This window comes from Mizuhopecten yessoensis, unplaced genomic scaffold (genome assembly GCF_002113885.1).
Source record: "Mizuhopecten yessoensis strain PY_sf001 unplaced genomic scaffold, ASM211388v2 scaffold3853, whole genome shotgun sequence".
Lineage (NCBI taxonomy): Eukaryota > Metazoa > Mollusca > Bivalvia > Pectinida > Pectinidae > Mizuhopecten > Mizuhopecten yessoensis.
This window is the reverse complement of record NW_018405252.1, coordinates 482,094-490,125: the sequence shown is the minus strand read 5'-3', so window position 1 is coordinate 490,125 and position 8,032 is coordinate 482,094. Positions and strand designations below refer to the sequence as shown.

Here is an 8,032-nt window from a genome sequence, read left to right as displayed (position 1 = left end):
CTCTATATACCCCCACCCTGGTCCACCGACCTCTATATACCCCCACCCTGGTCCACCGACCTCTATATACCCCCACCCTGGTCCACCGACCTCTATATACCCCCATCCCGGCCAACCAACCTCTATATACCCCCATCCCAGCCCACCGACCTCTATATACCCCAATCCCACCCTAGTCCACCAACCTCTATATACCCCCACCCTGGTTCACCGACCTCTATTTATATATAAATATTATAATGGATCTGTGGTATTGTTTAACTCCAACAGTTAGCAGATGGTTTAGAGTACACAAGATCACATCAGACAGCAACTACAGAGCTGTTTCCTTCTCCTTCTTCTCCTGTTACATCATTGTATGAGTACAGTATACGTAGAGTCTGACAAGACTGTAAGCCTGCAGTGGTACAACTGCAGTCGATCATACATCATGTGTACTGTAGATCTCTCGGCTGTCATCAAGTACAGTAACCTCACATCTACCCCATAAATCTGAAGAATATACCCACAGTGTTACAACTCTCATATTATTTGTGGAGGTGGAGATTTTTTTCAAACACAATATGACCCCTGTGACCTTTAAGGAAGATAAAGGTCATATATTTGAATAAATCTGAAAGGCCTCTGCAAAAGAAAGCTACAGGTCAAATATCTTGACTCTAGGCTTCATTGTCATGGAAAAAATTCACATGAAGATTTCAGTATATTTGATATTTACTAAATAAAATTGAAAGCCCTTACCCCAGAACCCTACAACACGTAACTCAATGGCTCATGGTTCTATTGAAGAAGTTGTTTGAACTTTTGTTTTATATTTTTTAAATACGGTGCAAGCCATATACATATTTAAAAATATGAAAGGTAGCTCACATTGACGGCAGGTTACAGACCAGGTGTTATGACCCCAGGCCTTGTCCAAATGGTTGTGTGTAGAATTCATTTAAAGACAAGAGATCCCAGAGGGATCTTGGCGCCCCCTTTGTACCATCTTCATTAGTTCTTTGTCAGTTCGATCTTTTCTCTTCTTTCCTCTAATCTGTTTGATCGAGTCATGTTAACAGTAAATGCACCTTGAGGTAACTTTTGATCTAAACTTAATACTGATGTGTATGAAAGCCAACCTTCAAAGTGAGTTTGTCATTTCACATATTTACTAGTACAGTACTTAATGTGAAAGAAATAGAATCGATCATTGCAATATGAGAAAGATCTGTTTAGTTCTTCTTTTAATCCATTTTGTTTTTATGATCAGTCTCAAAATATAACATACACAACGAGGGATCAAGGGGAACCTACATATAAAATTTGAGAAAGATCCCTCCCGTACTTCCCGAGAAATAGCGATAACAAACTTTCACTATCAAAATCCAAGATGGCTGCCTGTCGGCCATGTTGTTTATCCGATCAGTCTCTAAAATTGCCCTGCACAGCTAGGACCAAGGGGAACCTACATATAAAATTTGAGAAAGATCCCTCTGGTACTTCTTGAGAAATACCGATAACAAACTTTCACTATCAAATGCCTGTCGGCCATGTTGTTTATCCGATCAGTCTCAAAAATTGCCCTGCACAGCTTAGGACCAAGGGGAACCTACATATAAAATTTGAGAAAGATCCCTCTGGTACTTCTTGAGAAATACCGATAACAAGAATTGTTTAAGGACGGACGACGGACGCAGGGTGATTTGAATAGCCCACCATCAGATAATGGTGGGCTAAAAAGGTGGTGATCATGATGGATGGACGGGAGATGTTGCACTATAACATAAGCTTACAGCTGGTACTTCATGCATATGCTAGTATGTAGTGAACACCAGAAAGATGTATTGACTATCCTAAAGGCCTGAGAGCAAGATCCTGAGTGTTACAGAACAAGATTGAATATCTGTATATCAAATGGAGTTTATACACCATATCATGCAAAACCAATTACAAAAGAAAGTGCTCTGACATACTAAAATACATAGTTACCTTCACTGTGAGTGATTATTACTGATTAAGTCTACCTTAAAGGCTATATATAGCTACACCACCCATACCTAACTTTCAGAATCTCTGCTCTGGATCAGTTTGGTTTGGTTTGTTTGTGTTTTATGTCCTATTAACAGCTATGGTCATTTAAGGACGTGCCAGGTTTTGGTGTTGGAGGAAAGTCAAAGTTTCCGGAGAAAAAACACTGACTGTAGGCCCAGTACCTGGCAACTGCCCCATATAGGCCTTAAACCTGCAACCCAGTTGCGGGGTGGCTAGTGGTAGCAGAATGTCAGACGTCCTAACCACTTGGCCACTGCATCCTCAACTGCTCTGGATCATAAAATAGACTTACATTTACGTCCAAATTTTGAATGCGGATGAAATCAACATTTCTTTATATAGCTAGTTTAGAAGTTTGTGATTAGTCTATACAAATATCTGTATGCATACTTGTAAAAGCAAATTTGGACATGGAACTGCAATGCATAGTATTCAAATTTGGATAGACAGTTCATTCAGGGTCAGGCTTTATCTTAAAGATATGAGATTTCTGAAATCATACCGAAAGTTTCCTTTTGATCAGATACAGTGTATATACAAAGGAGTGATCTACTTTGTTCCTCTATAATAGACTGTAAAGGAACTTATCCTACTTTTAACATTATAATCCAGTTATCATCCACCACACATAATCCTGTCCCTGCTAACACACAAACATGCTACACAACCATCCTGTAAACTCTATTACCCAGGATTACCTCTGCTTCTTTCACGGTTGCAGTTTACCAGGGGCATGCTATGGTTTATCTGTACAGAAACTGGTTTTGTTGTAGCTACATATATCATTATAAGTACAGAAACTGGTTTTGTTGAAGCTACATATATCATTATATGTACAGAAACTGGTTTTGTTGTAGCTACATATATCATTATATGTACAGAAGATATTCTATGAGAAGGAGCTGGTAAAAATCGCTTACAGTCCATTGGTAATCTTATACATGTATGCCAGTCCCAAGAATTTTGATAGGTCTCTTAGGAATTTCTGCTAATACTGGAATTAAACCAGGTGGAACTCACAGATTTTTTTAAATTTATAGACCAATACAGCACTAATTGTAGATTGATCACTGATCACATGTACACGATGCGTGTAACTGTAATTATTCACCCTTAAACAAATATATAATAAGAGGAAGCTAAATTATCTGAGATTGTTATCAATGCTTGTGTACATTTCAGATGTATATTTAATTAATCAACTCTTCTGTATTGGAGATTCATGAAGTATAGTATCAAATGTCATTAAACCAATGTGATTTATCTACCACACAACAAGCTACAATAGAGGTCAGATGTATACATCTACAAATGTGACCTTTTTTGTGAATGTGACAAAATGACCTTGACCTTTGAGCATCTGTAAATTAATCATAAATAGCTTTGATTACCTGTAATTGAATTCCTGTTAAAAGCTCCAGGTATACGTATTATCTACATGATATGTTGACATACTGTCTGTACACTGACACAGAGACAATAGCTGTTTAGATGTATGTTTTGTGTAATAAATCATATCCTATTATGGACCTAGAGCTTTCAAAACTGTTGTCTCTTAAAAACTGTTAGGTATGATGAATAGACAGCATGTTGCTTTCATGGGCAATCACTCAAATGATATTAAGATCCATATTGAAATGTGTTCCTAGGTTTGTGTTCCAGCTGAGTATATTTACATAAATGTATATGTATAATATTGTTGTTGTGGACGGTTTAACAAAACTTAAGACTGATTTCGTTTGATAAGTATTGATTTTATCAGTTATTGAAAATTTGACTGTTTAAGTGATAGATTGTTTAATTTCATGATCCCCACTAGGTGACGGCTAACTCCAGTACTGGTGATAAGAGCCGACCTGTAACTGGTACATATTTACCTCTCCAGGGTAGCTTTAACATACATATCATAACGAACCATTTACAGCCGAATTGTTTATGTACTGAACTAGAACACTGACAGGTCAGTAAGGGCCCTGTCTTGTGGCAATATATCCCCCATAATAATCAAGAAGCAATCTGCCCATATAGCTGAGCTTGACAACTTTTAAATGTACTATGATGCGAGTCTTGTAACCTTCCACCTCCATATTTGCTGGGCTAACAGAAATGTAAATACCAGTGCAATACTCATTTGTTAGCTTTGATTTGTTATATTTCACCTTAAATACCTCCCCCATCGAGAGCCAGGGTCAAAGTCAGCGATCCACTTTGTCTTGGACCTTCGATTCGGACCCAAATGATCTTGACCTTTAACCCAGTGACCCTGATCTTTGGTCAGTTGACTTATTCTTTAATTCCAACAAAGTTGCTTTTTAATATCATAACAAAAAAATCATCAGTAAAAAGATACAATATTTGACCTTGACATTTTGACCCAGTGTGCTTGACCTTTGGTCAAATGACTCCTTGTTTAATTCCAACCAACCAAAGTGTCATAACAAAATGCAACCAGTGAAAAGATACTAAATTTGACCTTGACCTTTGACCCAGTGAAACCCCGATACGGGGCCCTAACAAGGACTGGAACTCTTTTCTTCAATGATATTTGTCTACCTTCCCTGTTGTGGGGCAGGTTTAAGTTATACATTGATGATCATAAGTTGTTAAATTTAATAAGTGAAAATTTCTATAATCGAAGATCAACATTACAAAATCTTTTATCCCTTTACGTTTAGAATTTACAGAGCTAAAGTTGAGTCTCAGAGATTATTTCTGCAAGAAGTCTAAGACAAAGGCAATCAAAATCTGTAACAATTTTTTATAAACCAACTTTGAAATCTAAAATTGAATATGCAAGGCTCAGGTGACCTAAAAAGCTGGCAATATTTGTTTATATGCTCTGCACTACGAACCTTTATGCTGATTCAGTACTACTAGGGGCCAGTAAGTGTGGGCTGTCACTAGCCTTTGGTGATACACGCTGATTCAGCACTACTAAGGGCCAGTAAGTGTGGGCTGTCACTAGCCTTTGGTGATACACGCTGATTCAGCACTACTAAGGGCCAGTAAGTGTGGGCTGTCACTAGCCTTTGGTGATACACGCTGATTCAGCACTACTAAGGGCCAGTAAGTGTGGGCTGTCACTAGCCTTTGGTGATACACGCTGATTCAGCACTACTAAGGGCCAGTAAGTGTGGGCTGTCACTAGCCTTTGGTGATACACGCTGATTCAGCACTACTAAGGGCCAGTAAGTGTGGGCTGTCACTAGCCTTTGGTGATACACGCTGATTCAGCACTACTAAGGGCCAGTAAGTGTGGGCTGTCACTAGCCTTTGGTGATACACGCTGATTCAGCACTACTAAGGGCCAGTAAGTGTGGGCTGTCACTAGCCTTTGGTGATACATGTACGTGACTTAAGTACAATGACGGCTACACTAGTCTACATTGGCAGGTTTACAAATTCACATTCATCTATCTTTTCTTGATGACTTGAATTTCCTTCATATGTCTCTCAAGTATAAAGAGAAATTCATATATGTAGCTACATCAACTGCCAGTGGCCACATCTATAATGACCTCCCATTCCTACAAGTATTTACCAGGTGTGAACCCCTCACCCTACATTCACAAACACTGCCACTATCTATGACCTCTTCTTGGCATAGATTATCATTATAACCATTATAACTATGGACTTTGCAATTGGTATCATCTATGCCCCTCCCACTCCCTAAAAGACTTTACCCATGGCTAAAATCTACAGCCACCACCACTGTTCAAATCTATTACTAGTGGCTCAGTCGTAATCTACGACCCTCCCACACCCTTCACAGTTTTTGCCAGTGGCTCTTTTCTTGACTCTCACACTCCCTACAAAGACGCTGCTAGTGGCTCCGTCTACGACCCTTCAAAGAAATTCCCAGTTGCTCTGTTAACAACCCTCCACAGCCCTACAAAGACGCTGCTAGTGGCTCCAACTACGACCCTCCCTCTTCCCCCCATAAATACTCTGCTAGTGGCTCCTTCTACGATCCTCCCAAAAGTTCTCTTTATCTTTTCCAATGACTCCATTTTTGCTCACTATAAAGGCACTGCAAGTGGCTCCATTCAGAACCCTTCCACTCCCAACAAAGACACTAAAAGAGGCTCTATCTGTGATCCTCTCACTATGCCAGTGACATCTATACCCCCCTCCCCTACCTGTAAGACTGCCAGTGACATCCCTAACCTCCCAATATCTACAAGACTGCCAGTGACATCTATACCCCCCTACCTGTGAGACTGCCAGTGACATCTCAAACCTCCCCTATATCTACAAGGCTGCCAGCGACATCTCTAACCTCCCCTATATCTACAAGACTGCCAGCGACATCTCTAACCTCCCCTATATCTATAAGATCACCAGAGATATCTCTAACCTCCCCTATATCTTCAAGACTGCCAGTGACATCTCTAACCTCCCCTATATCTACAAGACTGCCAGTGACATCTCTAACCTCCCCTATATCTACAAGGTCACCAGAGATATCTCTAACCTCCCCTATATCTACAAGATCACCAGAGACATCTCTAACCTCCCCTATATCTTCAAGATCGCCAGTGACATCTCTAACCTCCCATACATCTACAAGACTGCCAGTGACATCTCTAACCTCCACTATATCTACAAAATCGCCAGAGACATCTCTAATCTCCCCTATATCTTCAAGATCGCCAGCGACATCTCTAACCTCCCATACATCTACAAGACTGCCAGTGACATCTCTAACCTCCCCTATATCTACAAAATCGCCAGAGACATCTCTAATCTCCCCTATATCTTCAAGATCGCCAGTGACATCTCTAACCTCCCATACATCTACAAGACTGCCAGTGACATCTCTAACCTCCCCTATATCTACAAGATCGCCAGAGACATCTAAAACCTCCCCTATATCTACAAGATTGCCAGTGACATCTCTAACCTCCCCTATATCTACAAGATCACCAGAGACATCTCTAACCTCCCCTATATCTACAGATATCTATAGAGACATCATCCCTACAAAACTTTACCAGGAGCTGTAACCCGACAATAAATATCCTTCAACACAAAAGAAAAATTGACTTTTCACTCTTTCATAAGGATGAACAAATATTTTTTATGGTTATGTGAAAATGGAAAGTTGCTCTTGTCTGAAATCATTAAAATCCACTGAATGAATCCGAGTGTTCACAACACCATAACACCCACATGGTGTGAGCTAATGCTGCCATGGCGTTCACAACACCATTACACCCACCTGGTGTGAGCTAATGCTGCCCTGGTGTTCACATCTGTTAAAATACAACATATGTTTGTATAACCAATAACCTGCATGAACAATAAACAGCCAGAGGAGTACAATGTACCATGTAATTAATGCTGTGATAGGAAATTTACAGAGTTAACCTTACTGACAACAGGTATATAAGACATCTACAAGATCAAGGAATTCAAAACATTTATAAGCCATATCTGATTTTTTTCTGTAGCTACCCTTTAACAGTATCATTTAGAGGTTAAAATTTATGTCGAAAGGTCAAACAAAGCAGAGCCTCCCCATGGATATAAACATAAGTGGGGTCAAGACCATATTGACGGAGAAGCCATCATGAATGTCAATAAACAAATGTGGGTCTATGGTGTGCTTCAACAGCTTTATAAGGGTCAATAATAACAAACTCTTATCTATATCTGCTGACTGACAACATTCCAGCCCGGTACCATGTTACTCCTCAATATACAATGATCCGGAGCCTCTACCACATCTTTCTACTCCCTGGTGACAATGACTTCCAATCCTGTTACCACTTTAAATCAATAGATTTGTCTGCTAATCTGTTTGTTATATGTAAACACTGAGTCTAGCTGTTAGTCCTGCAAAAGCTGACCGGCATCATAATCAAAACACACAACAAAAGTCACTGCTTCATTGTATAGCAGACCTTTGTAATATACGTTAAGATAAAACAGAACAGTCACCTGGATTACATTAAAATACAATTGTTATTTGTTGTTGTGATGTGACAAGGAA

At 39.6% G+C, this 8,032-nt stretch overlaps 1 protein-coding gene across 2 annotated transcripts in view; it reads right to left on the bottom strand.

The window, feature by feature from the left end:
* The window catches only part of LOC110448138 (signal peptide peptidase-like 3), a 61,479-nt gene that overhangs the window by 48,620 nt on the left and 4,827 nt on the right, over positions 1-8,032 (bottom strand). The window lies entirely within an intron of this gene.